Below are 19,412 nucleotides of genomic sequence, written 5' to 3'. Positions count from 1 at the left end.
CCACAGAGGGGCCCTATTCTGATTAAATACCTCGATATTATATATCGGGGCTACTCCAAGTTCCAGGGGGCAGCATGGCTCGCCTACAACGAATCGTTTCATATGAGGGCGGCCTTCGATACCTCCCTCCCCTGGGACAAGAAGGAAGCGGACCTGTGGCTACAGTTTATGTCACACTCCAAGCCCATAGCCGGGGATAGAACGGACAGCGGCCACCTCCTGGCCCGCCAGGCAGCAGCAGCTCCTTCCCGCGGGCCTGCGGGGCAGGGGGTTCAACCCCGCCTGCTCTGCTGGGAGTTCAGCTCCCGAGGCCACTGTGGTCGTAACCCCTGCAGGTTCCGACACGAGTGCGCAATCTGCGGGGGTCCGCACTCCTGCGCTGCCTGCCCCAGGGGCCGCCCCTTCAGAGGGGGGAACAGGGACTCAACTGGTGCAAGGAGACCGGGAGCTGCTGGCGCAGCTCAAGGAAAGGGGCCCCAGTCCAGTTAAACTCTCCGAACTCCAGCGCTTGCTCTGCCATTACCCCCGAGTACAAGACGCCCAGTTTTTGCTACAGGGCTTCACAGAGGGTTCCCAGATTCCCTATTTGGGTCCCAGGCACCCCTTCATGTCCCACAACCTAAAATCAGTGGCGGGCATGGAATCGGTCGTGGGTGAGAAAATTGGAAAGGAGGTCATGGCAGGCCACATGCTGGGCCCCTTTGCGGCACCACCCATCCCTTCACTCAGAGTTTCCCCGCTGGGCCTTGTTCCCAAGAAGGCACCAGGTGAATTTCACCTTATACACCACCTGTCCTTTCCCCAGGGTGGGTCAGTAAATGACTTCATCCCATCAGACCTCTGCTCTGTCCGCTACACGTCATTCAACTGTGCGGTTCGTATGGTTAGGGACTGCGGGATGGCCGCCCTCATGGGAAAGTGTGACATCAAATCAGCCTTCTGTCTCCTCCCTGTGCACCCAGGATTTTGAGCTGCTAGGCTTTGCCTTCATGGGCAAATACTATGTGGATAGGGCATTGCCTATGGGCTGCTCCATCTCATGCTCGGTTTTTGAGCGCTTCAGTTCTTTCTTGGAGTGGGCAGTCAGGAGACGGGCAGGCCGGCAATCAGTGGTGCACTATTTGGATGACTTCCTGTTTGCGGGCCCTGCAGACTCGGGCGCCTGTCAGGCATTTATGGAGCAGTTCGCGGGGATGGCGGGGGAACTGGGTGTTCCCCTCGCGGCCGAGAAAACTGAGGGCCCGTCCACTACCCTCACTTTCCTGGGCATAGAGATCGATACAGTGGCACAATGCTGTAGGCTCCCGCGGGATAAGCTGGTGGCCCTTAAGGGGAAAATCTCAGAGGTGATTGGGGCAAAGAAGGTGACATTGGCCACACTTCAACAGCTGGCAGGACATATGAACTTTGCATGCAGGGTGGTAGCACCCGGGCGCGCCACGTGTACGATGCCATGGCGGGCCTATCACACCCCCACCATCACACACGTGTTACAGCCGCTCTCCGGGAGGACCTGGCAGTTTGGTCCACCTTCCTGCGGGAATTCAATGGGGTCTCCTTATGGAGAAAGGATCACCTGTTGGAAGCGGAGCTACAGGTGAGCTCCGACGCCTCAGGTTCCTGCGGTTTTGGGGACATTTTCCATGACTCATGGTGTCATGGCAGCTGGCCACAGAATTGGGCGCAGGCTGGCCTAACCAGAGACCTGACCCTTCTGGAGTTCTTCCCCATTGTCGTGGCCGTACACCTTTGGCCGGACAAACTGGGCAATTCCTCAGTCCATTTTTGGTGCGACAACCTCCCCACGGTACATGTCATCAACACCCTGTCCTCTAGAAACCCCGATGTTATGTGTTTGGTTCGAGTGTTTGTGCTCCAATGTCTTCGCTATAATATACAGTTCCTTGCGCGCCATGTCCCGGGTATTGATAATAGCATTGCTGATGCTCTATCACGGAACCAGATGGAGAGATTTCACCAGCTGGCGCCGTGGGCAAGGGCTCAGCCGGACGTGGTACCCCCAGCGCTGTGGGAAATTGGAGGACTGAATCAGAACGGGCCATAAGGCTTTCTGTGGCACCCAGCACTTTGGCCAGCTACCAGGGGGCAGGTAGGGACCTGGCAACCTTCAGGGAGTCCAGAGGCTACACCCAGGAGTGGCCCATCCCCGTGGAGCATCTTATGGAGTTCTGCGTGGAAGGGAGGCGGAGGGGGCTTTCAGTCAGGACCATCAGAGGTAAGCTCTCAGGTCTATCCTTCCTAGGGAAAGCACAGGGCTTTCAGGACTACTCCAGTGACTTTAGGGTCCGCCGGATGCTGGAGGGGTGGTCCCGTGAGCACCCGCACACACCTGATGCACGCTCCCCCTTTTCCCCAGAGCTACTGTTGGGTCTGCGGGGATAGTGGAGGGTGCTATGTTCTTCCCATTTTGAGGCACTGCTATACCATGCTGCGGCCCTCACCTTCTTCTTCGGGGCCTTCCGAATAGGGGAGGTGGTGGCAGGTTCTAAGACGGATAGCTCCCTCCGGGCCCTCCAGGTTTCTGATCTCAGCTGGGAGGCAGGGGGGGTCCACCTGCGACTCAGGCAGTCAAAGACGGACCAACACCACAAGGGTCACCTGATCGTGTTATCCCCATGCCAACAGGAGGAGCTCTGCCCGGTCAGGGCCCTACGCATTTTTCTGGCAGCCCGCGGGCTGCAGCCAGGGTACCTGTTCAGGCACAGGGACCTCCAGCCCCTTACCAAGTACCAATTTTGGTCGGTGGCAAAGACAGCACTCCAGCGGCTAGGTGTGGATGCCCGCAAGTTCGGGACACACTCCTTCCGAATAGGGGCAGCTTCCACCGCTGCTCACCTGGGTTTTTCCAAAGGGCAGCTGCAGGCAGTGGGCAGGTGGTCCTCGGATGCATATAAGACATATGTTAGACCACTAACGAAGAGGCATGAGGCCAGCAGCTAACGGCGATGTTGTCGTTTTTGGCAGGCCGCTGGGAAAGATCAGAACAAGTGAGCATCCTCCCCTGTGGCCACAGTATGATTTTCTGGGCAGGCCGCAGGGCGGCGAAGTCCCGCATTGGAACGCAGCTGGGGCTCAGTCAGTGGGCCTCAGTGCAGTGGCTGGGACGATGGGGGATGCGTTGGGATGGCCTCCTGCCTACCTTGTTCCGGTCGGCTGTGGACGGGGCAGTGCCCCAGGTGCTGGTCATCCACCTGGGAGGTAACGATTTGGGTCTGTTGAGGGGCAAGGCCCTAATCGAACAGGCATGTAGTGACCTCCAGTCCATTGCGCTGCGCTGGCCGGGGGTGCACTTGGTATGGTCTGACATCCTGCCGCGCAGGACGTGGAATTGGGCTGATGACCCACAGGGAATGGACAGGGCTCGGAAAAAGGTTAATAGACAGATTCAGAGGGCCATCAAGGGCCTGGGGGGTTCTGTCATACACCACCCAGAGATCAAGCAAGATAGGCTGGAGTTGTTTAGGCCAGATGGCGTGCACTTGACTGACGGGGGCAATGACATCTTCCTAATGGACCTGCAGAGGGGTGTGCACCGGATTCTTATCGGGTGTGGGGCAAAGGGAGACTAAGCAGAGGCTTGTCCCCCTTTTGTGGCAAGGAAGCAAGGGGGAAAGGTTAAAAGGGAAAGGGCAGCTAGGTGACATCTTTAGGCACCTTTGGGGTGATTGGCGGTCCGGGGGCCTGCAGCTCTGGGCTATACGGCCCGGGGGAGCAGAACACGGGCCACTTTTGGGGCCAACGTGCCTCATCCGCTTGGAGTTTCATGGCTCCGGGGGGCGGTGATGCGGGTTGGACCCCCTACGCATCTTCAGGGTGTGGCCGGAGCTGGGGCCTGGCACAGGGCAGCCCCAGGCTCTGGCAAGGTTTGGTTGCCCTATAGCTGCAAGCAGGCTTTGCCTGGATCAGCTGAATTCCCCCGCACTGGATTGTCCCTCTGCAGGTTCATTGGTTATAATTGACTCTGTTTTTAATAAAGTGGCCCATGATTTAACCCAATGAACGGTGTCTGTGTTTATTTCGGCAATAGGCCGCAACCCCCGTTCCGCGACAGGACTTACCGGCGAAGGGGCAAGTTTTGCGGCCGTAGCCGAGCCGCCATCTTGGTGAGGGATGCGTGCACGCAGCGCACTGGTGCGCTGACGTAGCATGCAGTGAGGGGGCGGGGCGGCAGACGGCCATTTAAGGCAGTACCGCCAGCCGCCCACCCTCACTGCAAATTTTTGGCGGCACCCGCCCGACCCTCCCTTGGCTGCAGTGTGATTAATTTGGTCGCTATGGGGCCGACTAGGAATTTTTGGCCTGCCTGCCTGGCTTTGCTGGCGGGTTTCTTTTGCCTACTCCACACTGTGGTTGTAGCGGAGGGTCAAGGGTTAGCACGGGTGCCTGTGGGGGCTAATAGGCTAATTGGTCCGTTTTGGCTGAATAGTTTAATGGTCACTGGTCAAGGAAGCGTGGGGGAAAGGTTAAAAGGGAAAGGGCAGCTAGGTGACACCTTTAGGCACCTTTGGGGGTGATTGGCGGTCCGGGGGCCTGCAGCTGTGGGCTATACGGCCCGGGGGAGCAGAACACGGGCCGCTTTTGGGGCCAACGTGCCTCATCCGCTCGGAGTTTCATGGCTCCGGGGGGCGGTGATGCGGGTTGGACCCCCTACGCATCTTCAGGGTGTGGCCGGAGCTAGGGCCTGGCACAGGGCAGCCCCAGGCTCTGGCAAGGTTTGGTTGCCCTATAGCTGCAAGCAGGCTTTGCCTGGATCAGCTGAATTCCCCCGCACTGGATTGTCCCTCTGCAGGTTCATTGGTTATAATTGACTCTGTTTTTAATAAAGTGGCCCATGATTTAACCCAATGAACGGTGTCTGTGTTTATTTCGGCAATAGGCCGCAACATCTGGTCAGACAACTCGGACTCATTCCTAGTATTTACAACAGTTTAACAGCCACCCATCCATCAAAATCTCTTTAAACATCACTTGATATTGCAAACAGCAAAAGAGATAGGACTCTGCAGACAGATACATACAGAATCTGTAACTGGAGCCAGAAATGCAGTGCTAATGAGAAAAGACCTAGCCAAAGAACATGATAGATTTGCTGCGAGGTTTTTTCTTCTGAGCCAGCAAAATAAACTTCACAGTAGGAGTGTTCTTGGCATTTTCTAGTTGCAGGAGAAACAAAATGGTCATTTAGAAACGTAATGAAAGTAAGCTATGGACCCATAGCTTATGGATTTGTTTTCTTTCAGTTACATCTCTGACCCCCTCAGTCCTTCTCTGAAAAGAGAAACTGATATAGCACCACATTAAAAGCTGTGCCTGTGGTTTAAAATTCTTACACGTTAAATGCAAAAAGCCATAGATTCAGCATAGGTCTCTCACTTGTAATCAAGTGCACAATCCGACAATGATCACAAGAAGGCTTTTCACCATTCTTCCAACAGTCTACAATGAAGTAGGGCTATGCTGAAAACATCTTCTGCATTTTTGCAACCATTCTCCACCAATTAATGAAAAAATAAACTGTATATGGAAATTTATCAAAGGAGAAAGCAATTTTCATGGAAATTCCCATGGCTCAGGTACAGGGTTTTTGTCACCCTTACTTTACTTTTGAGGTGACTGACTGGTGTCTGTGAGTGTCATTTATTTCATTCTATAAATAATCTCTCCAGTAGTTTGTACTCTGCAGCCTTCCCAGGTACCAATACTCCAATTAAAACCCAAGGGAAGATACCATAACATGACTCCTCTCATGGGCCTTTTTCAGATCAGGAAGTGTGGGTGGCCAGAGAGGCTGCAGATTGCTGGGAAATGTTTACAGGAAAGAAAAATACATACACAACTCTTCAGCATCTCACAATGCTAAGGCAACTTCAAAACTCCACACTAGAAATGTCAGAGGAATCTGTTGAAAATGTACTATAAAGCAGATCTCCTTCCATCTGCCCATTTGACCCCAAATATAACACATACTTTTGCTATGAATGCTTTTTACCTTAGTTCTCTAGAACGAAAGGGTTATTTTTTACATGTATGTTAATAGATACGTAAATTGTTTTACAATGTACCTTATTTACATATTCAATAGTGTGCAATTTCCACTCACTTGACAGGCACTTTATTGTGTCTGAAGTGTTGTTTGGTGATTCTGTTCAAATTGTTCATTGCTAGAGACAGCAAGTCCCACTGAATTCCAGGTGAGTGGGGTTAGGATTGCAGCCTTACTCTGCTCCCTACTGTGATTTCAAAAAAATCAACGGATTGCACTGCTCATTATTGTTCTTTTTATATGGAAAGGAATGATCTCTCTTTTTTTTATCTGTAGATTGTATCTATGCAGCACAGTTAAAAATTATGCCTCTGTCAAAATGGGGAGAACTATCTGGATTTGACTGCTCATTTTTATCCATCCCTCAAATCTTTCTTCTAAAAGTAATTTAAAATATTAATTAGCTTAAGCCTTATGTTTCAGCAGACACACACACGTATAACCATTTCCTGCATAAAATATGCATCTTTGAAATAAAATGTTGTAATAAAAGACTTATAGGTGGTTAAGTGGCATTACACTAGTGAAGCGGTAATTCGTACAATCCAGAACACAAAGAGCAAAATATCAGCAGGGTTCTGTGTGAGGAAAATGAGACAGGAGGTTTATACTGAACTAACAAAAGCAAAAGACTAACAAGGCTACCCATCTCGAAATTCACTAGCTTCGAAAGGGAAGACACAGGTCAAGTAATAGACTTATAAATATCTGTTGATGGTTAAGATACGCGTGTCCATTGTGCACAAATGTATATATATATATATGGAGATATATATATCCATCAGCAGACAACAAAATGGAAGAAATACTTGTGCAAAATAAACCAATTGGAATGGAACTGAAAATGCCAGACTGAAGTGTGAGTGAATGTTGGAACAAATTGGGGCACATTTGTACATCCCCATTCCAAACCAACCAAAATTCTGAAGAAGCCTCAATTGAAATAAACTCTCAAGAAATTGGAGGACAGAATTTGGCACAGCACTACAATGAACACATTCAGTGGGATCAGCATGCTTACAACTTGGGCATGGACAAAACTCATATCCTATTGTTTGTCTCCAGCATCTGGTGTATCATATATCTAGGTGGTCTATCCAAAAAAATCTCATTACAGACAATAAGTATGCATGGGTAACTACAACATCTCCTGCCAGAAACATTCTGAATGAAACATTCTATTAATACCTACATTAGACACAGTCCTGTCTGAAACACTGGCATGTGGAAAGAAAATGTATACAGAATTGCTGATTTATTTTATTTCTTTACCACATTTCTATGCCGCCATGTTCTCTGGGTAGAAAAAATAGATTTCTTGTTAATTACATACTGTTTATTATTAAGAAACAGAAATATTAATCAGTATAAACTAATAGTGAGCACAGCAAAGAGAGAGAGAAAGAACACACATGATTTTTTTGGAGAAAGGTGCAAGAGGTAATCTTAGGTGCAGACATTACAAGTTAGCTTTTAAAATGGAAAGCTACTTTCTAAAGAATTTGAGTAATTTGTGCTTCACTAGCATTTCTGTTCATTTCATCATAATCTTATAGACTAACACTTTCAAGATAAAGAATAAAGACAAAAGACTGAAGGACAAAGTAGAGAAAAAAAAGAGAACATTGAGATCAAGGGACAATTAATGAAATAAAACGTGGTCATTCATTTGTCTAATTGGACTGAGAAAAAAGGTGAGGTTGCAAACTAGAGATTCCTTTGACTCATCCATGTGGTTTAAACTTATTTTATTTCATTCAATTTATTTGTGGATGATCTTATTAAAAGGCTTTGCAATGTTAATCCATGCAATCAGCCCAACAAATCCTGCAACCTCCTCAAAGATGGGGGTAGGAGGTGAAGAAGGGGGGGTCAGATGGCAGGAAAAATGAAAAGTTCCATCACATAATAAAATGTATCCCTCAAGCAGGCATATATAATGTATCATTCTGCAAATCATATGTAATTTGAAACATAAATAAAAGGGTACTGATAATAATCCACCATTTCAGATTCCCATGACAGAACAGAACAGTGTTGTGCCTTAGAAAGTCTCCACATACAGGAGGTCAATAGGATTGCTGCCAGTTGTTTGAAATGTTTCTGGATTCAAATGTTCATATTTCATAGTTCATTCATATTTTATGTGAAGGCACAAAGTGCCTATCAAACCAACTTCACTCAAACCTACTTCAATTTCTAACAAATGTGTTTGAAGGGTAAAGGGGCTTCTGAAGGTACAGAAAGTGCAACAGCAACTATGCTTTCAAAATAAAAGAAGCATACACATTATTTTGTAAAAATATAACACAGGGTGCTGATAGTTTTGCCTTGTATCATCTCTGAAAACTGGAATTACTATATGGCATACTACAGGGTTGTAATGAGAACTGGAAATCTATAATGTTTTTCAATCCAAATTTAATAATGAAAATATTTAAAGCAACATGAAGAGGTACCCATGACTATCCTGTAGCCTCTTACATAAGCCCCCTTCACTTGTTACGGCTCACGTGTTCATTAAGTAACCCTTCCCCAATATTATACACCCTGCTAGCCCCACTCCCAGCATCCACAGGTTGATGGAAACTTTTGCAAAGGGAAAATCTCTATGCATACATTTTGCACAGGATCACCTAAAACCTGATTGAGAATCCTGCACATTCAGGATTCTTAATCTCTTGGAATCCCTACTACATATGCCTGACATGCAGAGTCATCCCTTCTGTAGATGTTCACTTGAATGCATAGGTGGCGGGAGATATGTCAGGACCAGGGCTCGCTGGTGTAATCAGACTCATATGTTCAATGAACATGTGACCCCTAATGAATGAAAGGGGCTATGATGACACATGGATTGCTATCTTAAAAGGTGGCAATCCTAGAGAGCTGCAGACAAAAGACATGTTTTAAAACCACCACTGTTTAATGAAAGTCCTGCTGCCTTTCTAATTAAGAAGCTGATTGTGGGTTTTTTTACAGTTTCTGCATAGCTGGCCTTTCAGTAAAACTGAACTCTATTTTTTTAAAAAACAACAACAAATGATGAGTTTTGACTTTTAAGAAAAGCAGAGTCTGCTAAAACTGATTTATTATTCTCATGTGGGTTTCCATAAATTAGGGTTAGGTTTCGTTTGAACTCCAGAGTTACTTATTTATTCATATATTACTGATTTTTTTTCTTGTGTCCTAAATAGATAGCTACTGCTAAACTGTTGGCATGGCTACTTATCAAATAATATGGCTGCAAACCTAATTGATTTCAATGGGATTGAGTAATGTGGTTTCGGGACTGAGGTCTGTTTCATTTATTGAATAAAATGCATCCCTCATACTTCAAAAGCAACAAGTTCAAATCCAGTAAGAATTAACTATTCTTAATTAAAAATACATCAAACATTCTGAAAGTCAACTAAATCACAGCATTTTAAAACCTCAGTTAGTTTCAGCTTTCAAAAATATTTACCACCCAAAACAGTTTGTTTTCAGTCTATAATCCCTAAGGATTTCTTAAAAAAAATATCCTTAGGGATTTTAAAAAAAACACTAGGAAGCATCCTTTTAAAAGCCCATTTTAAAAAGGTTTTAAAATGTAGCCTTGTTACTTCCAACAGAAAAAATGTAAAAAACATTATATTCCTCTTTGCAAAATTGTTAAATGCCTTATATATAGCTATCTCCAAAAACAAAGCTTTAAAAATTGCAAACACTGACATTGGCAGGAGCTGTACCATGGGCTCCTCCCACATAGCATGGGACATTATCACATTATCCTGGCAATGCAGGAAGGAATGGTGCTGGTGTTACTCCTACCCTGGAGGTCCAAGGTGAGAAGAACGTCTCCGATGTTTCATAGTTATCCTTTTTTCATCAAACTGCATGCTAAATACAAATGCGTAATGAAGCTCCAATAGCTTAAAAACACATAAAAATGATCTCACAAAGCCAGAGCTTGGAAGTAACTAGTTACAAGTAACGAATTACTTGTAATTCATTACTTTTTTGAGTAACGAGTGGGTAATTCCTTTACATTTTGATTGTAATAGAACTAGGAGTAATTTTACTACTTTTGTGGAGTAATTGTAACATTTCCAGAATTACTTTTGGGCATTACTTTGGGGGGGAGCAGGGGAAGTCTTCTGCTCCTCTGATTTGTGGATGAAAATCATGTGCTTCAAACTGGGCTTCTGTGCAGCGTCGCTCTTTCCTCATGCTCTGTGGGTGGGTAGGAGGCAACAAGGGAGGAGGCAGAGAGTGAGACGGGGTGGAGTGGAGAAAACAATTATTTTAAAAAATGGATGGTGGTGGTGAAGAATGGAGTGGAGGGAAAAAGGATCCGGAGGTCAAGAACATGGATAAAGGAGGAGAAGGAGGCAGCAGCAGAATGGAGATAAAGAACTGTGGAGGTGAAAGATGACGTGTGTGTGTGTGTGTGTGTGAGAGAGAGAGAGAGAGAGAGAGAGAGAGAGAGAGAGGAGGGAGGGAGGGAGGGAGGGAGGGAGGGAGGGAGGGAGGGAGGGAGGGAGGGAGGGAGGGAGAGAATACTGTGTTTGCGCTTGGCACACAAAGTGGCCTCCACCATCCTTTCTGGCTACTGTGCTGCATTTGCAGTATTTTAATTTTTTTGCATCTCAGGGGAAAATGTTCGCTTGAGTGAGTGTCCCTTAGTTGGTGGCAGGGCAGGGTCTGGGAGGTGGTTAAGTGAGAGAAATTATGCTGGCTGGCTGAGTGGGGGGGTTGCACTTGGTTTGACGTGCAAATATCTGAGTAATGGCCTCAGCCTCCCTCCCTACCTCCCTTACCAGCGGAGAGACCACCATTGCTATCTTATGAATAAAAATAATTATTCTACTACCTCTGTATGTGTTTGTTTATTTTTAATGTTGTTTTAGGCTACTTAGATGTGCAGAAGCCAAGGCCAGCACCTTGTAGGCTTTTTTAAAAAAGTAACTGAAATGGAATTGTAGTGATTACCTTGGAGGAAAAGTAAAGTAATCAGTTACTTTCAGAGCAATTGTAATTGTAACTGTAATTACTACTTTTTTGGGCCATGTAACTGTAACTGTAATTTATTACTTTTTAAAAGTAATCTTCCAAGCTCTGCACAAGGCTGCCTTTTTGATTGGAGAAGCAGGGCAAAGGATGCCTAACTTTTCAGCTACTAGTCTTTTTCTACTAAAGTTAACTCCCAGCTGTTTTTTGCCTCATGAGGTTCCAGATATGTTCCCCCCTTTGTATTTGCACATCAACACATTACAAAAGAACAAATGCTGAATTTTCACATACTATATTAAACCACTGTAACAAAACTAGATTCTACATGGCATTAAATATCACTTATCTATTTCACTTGTGTCCTGTTTTCTCTGCATCTTAGAGCATCTTTGATTCTATGTGCAGCTCCCATGAGCAGAGAGTAATCAGAACTGCAATGCAGAACATCTTCTTGGCAATAGAGAACTATCACAGTTTGAAGTGGCCTCTCAACCACCCAAACTGGTCATTGAGCACTCCTGGGCTATAAAGACTTCTTGTTTGGACAGGGTCCTTGTCTGGACCACAAGGTCTTCCTGCCTCTGACATGTTCCTCACCATCTAGTTTGATTTCTTGGTTCTGACCCAGATCCCTTCTCCTTATTCCTACCTCATCTCTGACATCTGCCTATTTGTTTATTTCAGGATTTATAAACCACTTAACATCTTAATGTGGTGAGGGGGTTTGAGAGTGTCGAAGTTGAGAGCAATGCCATCAGGAGTCTAGATCAAGAGGCTAGACTCCAAGCAGGGGCACCCATGGCGGAATGGTCAAAGCTGAGACACAAGACTAACATGTATCCAAACTCAGAGGAAGGCAATGGTAAACCGCCTCTGAATACCTCTTACTATGAAAACCCTATGAACAGAGTATCAAAAATGCAACATGAGATAGTGCTGGAAGATGAGACCCCCCAGGTCAGAAGGCACTCACCGAGCTACTGGGAAAGAACAAAGGGCAAGTACGACGAGTACCACTGTGACTAATGATGCAGCTGGATCAAACCCAAAAGGAAGCCCAGAGGCTGATGCGCACAGATGTGAAACGAGAGTCCAGATTTGTACAACGCACACAATAGGAACATGTAATGTGAGAAGCATGAACCAGGGAAAGTTAGAAATTGTCAAACAAGAAATGGAACATATGAACATTACAATACTTGGCGTGAGTGAATTAAAATGGACGGGAATGCGACATTTTCAATCAGGCAACTACAAAGAGAACTATTACAATATTTATTGTATACAAATAGAATAGAACAAGAGCCCTATTCCAAAAGATTAGAGAAATGAAAGGGAAATTTAAACCACGAGTAGGGATGTTGAATAATCAACAGGGGAACACACTGAGATGAAATAAAAGGAAGATGGAAGCAATACACTGAAGAACTCCATAAAAGAGATGCCAGGATGACAGATTCATTCATGAAGGAGCCTTATGATGAAGAACCAGAGATTTTAGAATGTGAGGTGAAAGCTGCTCTTAAAATACATGGAAGAAACAAATCACCAGGAACAGATGGCATACCAATAAAGTTGCTACAAGTTACTAAGACCGAATCTGTCCAAATTTTGAAAATATTTGTCAAGAAATATGGAAAACTAAACAATGGCCCACAGACTAGAAGCGGTCAATATATATCCCAATTCCAAAAGAAACAGGGTCCCAGGAAATGCAGTAATTATCGAACTATTGCTTTAATATCCCATGCAAGTAAAGTAATGCTCAAGATTGTACAACAAAGGCTCTTACCATATATGGAGTGAGAAACGCCAGACGTCCAAGCTGGATTTAGAAAGAGAAGAGGCACCAGAGACCATATCACAAACATACATTGGATAATGGAACGCACCAAGGAATTTCAGAAAGAAATTGTCCTGTGCTTTAAAGATTGCAGTAAAGCCTTTGATTGTGTAGATAATGAAAAACTATGGAATGCTTTAAAAGAACTGGGGGTGCCACAGCATCTGATTGTCCTGATGAGCAACCTATACTGTGGAGAAGAGGCTACTGTAAGGACAGGATATGGAGAAACCGATTGGTTCCCCATTGGAAAGGGTGTGAGATAGGGGTGTATTTTATCACCCTATTTATATAATCTATTCACTAATAGGCAAAAAACCTTGTGGTTTAAGAATGTATATATTGCCCACAGATATTTCTATCAAACTTTAAAAAGCAGAGAAATTGGGAAGCTATAGTGAATGCACCAGGGGAGCAGGAGACCTGATCTCTTCTCTGACATATTGTACTGTCCTACAAGTTTGTCAAAATGCAAACACCATTTGGGTTGGTCTTTCACAGTCTAATCCACTTCCTGTGTAGCTTGGAAGAATTTGGTAACATGTGCCTCTGAGCATATGGTGAGTGGTGGCAACACCTACCATCTCAAAAGATGGAGAGTTATAGTTTTGTATGTTTGTTGTTCTTCTTACTTTGCTTCTTTCCTGTGTTACTAATGTTTCTACAGAGAATCTAATCTAGAAAATTTTGTTTCCCTCATTGTTCATCCTAGAAATGTGTCAAATTTATTTTTAATAATGTCAAAGCCTTTTTATTGGTCAATGTGGTATGATGGTGAAGACATTCTTTTGAGTTTCAAATCGGAGGATATGCTCTATTTCAATTTTGGGTGCATTAACAGTTGAATCTGAAACTGCAGTGTGATGTAAAATCAATCTGATTACAATATGTTACTACTTCAGCAATGACTCCAGTTGTTGGAAAAAAGAGGATGCATGTTTTCAGCCTGCTATGTTTAAACCACTTCATTTAAGGCAAGGTGGGCATGGTCAATTAAAAACATAGAGCACACCTAGAATTTTGCTAGAATATATTTCACCTCCCGCTGTTTTATCTTGTGCAAACTGAGACACTCCTGAGGTCCACTGGAGACTATTCAGCAGAATAGTCAGTGCCATTATTTCACAATTATTTTTGGAGGTTTTTTAGTGTAAATTCTGAAAAGTGTTGCTGTATGTGAGGCGTCCTTCCCTGGCTCTCCCTGTCAGGTTCCTACCTGCGCGTGGTTACTGCCTGTCTCTAGGCACCACCAGGGACTCCACCAGTCCGGACTGTCCTTTCTTATGGTTTCTCTTCCCGCTCTAGCACAGATCTCAACAGATCCCCCTGCTAGGCAACCACCAGTCACGTCCTAATACTAGTGTTGTTATTCTCTTCACCGCTGCCACCATTTGTTACAGTTCCCCTTCAGCCTTGGTCATTACCTCACCCTCCCTTCTGGTCTGTGAAGCCCCAGCCAAGGATCAGGCCTTTGGTAAACCAAATTAAGTATTTATTAAAGATAACAAAGCTAACAAGATTAACAAGATTTCTTCTTAAGGCACATAAGCATATGGTTTTACTCAATACTAATCCGAACTCCACCCCCCTCCTTCTCCACGCTCTCCTGGCAAACAACTCTCTCAAACCCACCAAACAACCCTCTCTTCTCCCCCCCAGATTCCACTCTCACTCTTCCTTTTATACATTCAGCCATTTTAAACACTCAGCCAATCATCTAGCATTCTACTGCCCATTCACTCCCCCTCCTCTTTCACTCCACTTACCATGTATCTTCTAAACAACCAACACTTACCATATATACATTAATATAGGAACATCACACTGTACTTCACATATTTACAGAAATAGAAACAAAACAAAAAGATTTCCTATAGAAAACCACTAAAATTGCAAAGTAAATCAGACCTATTTAAAGTGACCATCTGAACTATATCAACTGTCTTAATAATGTTGCTTCCTCCCTGCTAAAACAAGATCAGCACAACACATGTCTTCTTTCTGTTATTTGGGCTGATTGCAGGTGTTGCCACTACTCACCATATGCTCAGAGGCACGTTACCAAATTCTTCCAAGCTACACAGGACGTGGATTGGACTGTGAAAGACCAACCCAAATTGTGTTTGCATATATAAACAAATGCAAATGCAAATTTGTAGGGCAGTCCAATATCTCAGAGAGGAGGTCAGGTGTCCTGCTCCCCGGTGCATTCACTATAGCTGCCCAATTTCCCTGCTTTTTAAAGTTTGATAGAAATATCTGTGTGTTGTAGGTACATTCTTAAACCACAAGGTTTTTTTTCCCTATTAGTGAATTTCTCTGCTTTTTAATCCCGGAGGTAAGAAATGGGATCCTGTGCAAGTTTACTGAGAATGGATTGATCATTTGCATGCTTATTGAGTTCAGTGGAATTTACTCCCCTGCAATATTGCTTAGGATAGGTGAAACTGACCAGAGGGGAGGGAGAGGGGGCTGGAGTGGGCAGGGGAAGAGGAAGAAGGAAGAGGGGAGGAGAGGAGGAAGGAAGAGGGGAGGAGAAGGAGAGAAATGGCAGGTCTGATCATTTGCATACTTATTGAGTTCAATGGGATTTATTCCTATGCAATCACGGTTAGAATAGGTAAAACTGACCATGGGGGAGGAGGGGGAGGAGGAAGGGGAGGAGGGGGAGGAGGAGGAAGGGGAGGAGGGGGAGGAGGAGGGGAGGAGGAAGGGGAGGAGCGGGTTGGAGGGGGGCAAAGGGAGAGGAGGGCAGGTATGATCATTTGAATGCCTATAGAGTTCAATGGTATTTACTCCTCTGCAATCATGCTTAAGATAGGTAAACTAACCATGGGAAGGAGGAAGGGGATGGGGAGGAGGGGGAAGGGGAAGGAATAGGAGGGAGGAGAAGAGAGGGTGGGTTTGATCATTTGCATACTTTTTGAGTTCAATGGGATTTATTTCTGTGTCAAACATTATTTGTTGTTGTTATGTGCCTCCAAGTCGACTACAACATAGGGTCGCCATAAGTCGTAGTCAACTTGGAGGCACATAAAAACAAAAAATAACATTTGAAAATGGAAATGGATTGCATTCAAGTCAATTGTGACTTATGCCGATCCTATAAATAGGGTTTTCATGGTAAACGGTATTCAGAGGCAGTGACTGACCCAAGGTCACCCAGTGAGCTTCATGGCTGTGTGGGGATTTGAATCCTGGTCTCCCAGGTTGTAGTCAACACTACGGGGCAGGGAGGGGATGGGGAGGAGAGGAGATTGGGTGGGTGGGCACTGGGCAGAGGGGAAGCTTCTTTCCTTTCCAAAACGAAAACATGGTGAACAGTATCATTGCTTTTCAGTGTTTCCCCCACCTTTTTATTCTACAGCAGGCACATGTAGCCTCCCACCCAAATTTAAACCAAAGCTGTCCCTGGCCACATCCACAGCAGACCTTTATTTCACTTTGGACAGTCATGGCTTCTCTCAAAGAATTCTGGGAAGTGTAGTTAGTGAAGGGTGCTGAGAGTTGCTAGGAGACGCCCTGTTCCCATCACAGACCTTCTATCAGAGCAGCTGACTGTTAAACCAATCAGTTCCACTCTGTCAGTGGAATAGGAGTCTCCTGTCAGCACCCTTCACAAGCTACACTTCCCAGGAGAGGGAAGGGGAAGGAGGGGATTGGAAGGGGAGAGGGATTGTTGGGCAAAGGAAGGGGGAAGGAATAGGAGCGAGGAGAAGGGAGGGTGGGTTTGATCATTTGCATACTTTTTGAGTTCAATGGGATTTATTTCTGTGTCAAACGTTATTTTTTGTTCTTATGTGCCTCCAAGTTGACTACGACTTATGGCGACCCTATGTCATAGTCGACTTGGAGGCACATAACAACAACAAATTTAAACTAGTTGTTTGCCTTTAAATGTGAAGGGAATCAAATTTCTCCCCCATCTCTAGAGCCATGCACATGTTTGATCCTACAGTTGTTTATATAGAAGCCATCCGGACGGTCATTTGAATTTTATTTCAACACTCATGATAGGACAGATGATAGGACACCACATCAGAGGGCAGCAGGCTAACTGCTGAGCAGGCTCACTGTGCCCCAGAGGGGGCACAGGACAGGCTTTGTGACATACATACCTCACCACCACTTCCTAGCCCCAGGCCTCCTCACTTTGTCTAATGTTAGGGCCTGTCCCGCCTACAGCTATCCTTGAAAGCCTACAAAGTTTTACCATCCCTTATTACAGACAGTAGGGATGGGAAACAGCTCTGTCCCTTTGTTTGCAGCTGAGGCAAAATTTGATCCAGGACATTTGTAGCTCAAATTAACCACTACACTGCATAGTTTATTCAGGGATAAATGATGTATTGAAAATGATATACTGTGCAAATGCAAAGCCACCACAAGAATGACTTTCAGGCTCCAGCTAATGTTCTTTAAGGCTTGTAATGATGTTTAATATTGAACACAATTTCTTTTGCAGATGCTGAAAGCTTAACTCACCGCCTCACAGTGCTATTTTTAAAAATCACTCCCTGCTATTGAATTAAATCTGCATTAGTGGAGAAAAAAAATGGCACCTTATGTTTACGAAATAATTTTGGAGAAAAAAAAATCCATTTGACTTCAGCTCCTTCAAAAAATAAAAAGATTAACTATCTTGCCCCTCCTTGCTGGCAGGATTATAGGAAGTTAAGCTGTAAATGACCATAATCATCTTACACTACACACACCTATATTAGGCGCATTGCTAGGTGCCAATGCCTTTACTTCTTTCCTAATCTCAGATTGCACCACAATGTCTGTGCTGAATCCATAGTTTGCATTTGGTTTCTGATCTAGTATTAAGCAGACATCCTGGTTAGCTGTAACTGTGTCTTTTTCCAGTTGCCAATGTAATGGTTAACTGTGGTTAAGCACAGCTTGGGGGCAGGGGAGGCTCCAGAAAAGAGTAGTGGAGAGAAGGGGCATGTGATGTCATGGCACACTCCTGATTGCTTAACCACATTTAATAAACCAAGCGAGTTAAGCAATCAGCACCACTGCATCTGCCCTTCTTCTCTTTCTCTGCCCTTCCCCTCTTTCCCCTTTTTCTATTAAAAAAAAACTTTAAAAGAAAATGGTACAGCCCACCATAGCACCATGTGTATGATCCAGGTATAGGTCACACACACACACCCCATCTGAAGCCCAGTGAGTTAATCAGTGTGGTAGTCTTTGAAGAGCAGCTCAAGGAGGATGCTGTTAGGAAATTTTTTACAAGGTTTCTGTAGCAAAAGAGAAAAAACACTGGAGACGTATTGAGCATCTAATCAGCCTTTGGAGACGTAATTTAATAGTGATGGCTTCAGTTAATCAGAACCCTTTTAAAAGGTGTGTGTTTAAAGCACACCCTCATGGGTGCAATATTTACTATTCTTGGTGTTCCCATTTTTTTAAAATTCCTGAAAACACATCTTTATGCTTAATGGAACCTACTGGTGTACTTGCTGGAACCATTACCACTGTTTTGAATGCAATCCTTGCATCACAGAGTTTCACGGTCTCCATAATGGAGAAAAGTGTTTCTTTTATGTTCTGGAAATACAGTACTGTCCCCAGCAAGACATAAAAGCAAGACATAAAAATCAACTGTGTGTTTAACAAACAGAGCATTTGTACTAAACAAAGCCAACATGGAACATACTATTAGTATTATACGGGTGGTGGGGATAGCCACCAGTGCAGGCAGATAGTGCCTCCTAGCTAAGTAGTGCCTTACTACAGCTGATCCTATAGTAGCTACTTGGCCAATGAATCTCCCCCAACTGCTCCGTGTTTGGCATCTCCATTGCCCCCTAGAAAAGGGTAGTGTATCAATGGACCTTGAGAGAAATACTCATTATTCTGCAGGAGCACCACACTAATAATCATCTTCTAAGCAAGACACCATTCTCCGTGGCTGTTCCTCAACCAAGAGCCAAGGGCCAGCATCCAGCTCTTTCTGCCCTGGTCTCTCCAAGAGGAGATACAGAACTAGAACACAAAGTGATCCTACCCATATGTCTATTCCAGTGTGCAGGGGGTGATGGTGCTTGTACAGTCCCAAAAGGGCAACTCTCTTTTCTCCCTTCCAAGGCAGATGGATACAACCTGAAATCTTCCTCCTCCTTTAGACCATTTTCCTCCCAAATGTGTTGGGAAGATATTCTATCCACTGCAGACATAATGATAGAGCATGGCACCTTGAGAGGCTCTTCAGTGGAATTGTGCCATTTAATGTACTTGTTTTGTTGTAGATTCTAACTCTCTCAGTCATGGAGTCCAACAGGAAGAGCAGTGTCCTGCAAAATGTGGATCAGAGGATCCCAAAATGTAGCATGCAATGAAGAACAAAAAAAAAAAAAATAACAGTATTGTCCCATAATTTATGTTTTAAAAATATGTTTATACTACCTTTCATACAAATTCTTGTAAACCACTTAGAGAGTTTATTACAATCAAGCATCCTGGGCTCCTACTGGGAGGAAGGGTGGGATATAAATCTAA

Source organism: Rhineura floridana, chromosome 4 (genome assembly GCF_030035675.1).
Source record: "Rhineura floridana isolate rRhiFlo1 chromosome 4, rRhiFlo1.hap2, whole genome shotgun sequence".
In the NCBI taxonomy this organism is placed as follows: domain Eukaryota; kingdom Metazoa; phylum Chordata; class Lepidosauria; order Squamata; family Rhineuridae; genus Rhineura; species Rhineura floridana.
Note: the sequence above shows the minus strand (reverse complement) of the source record.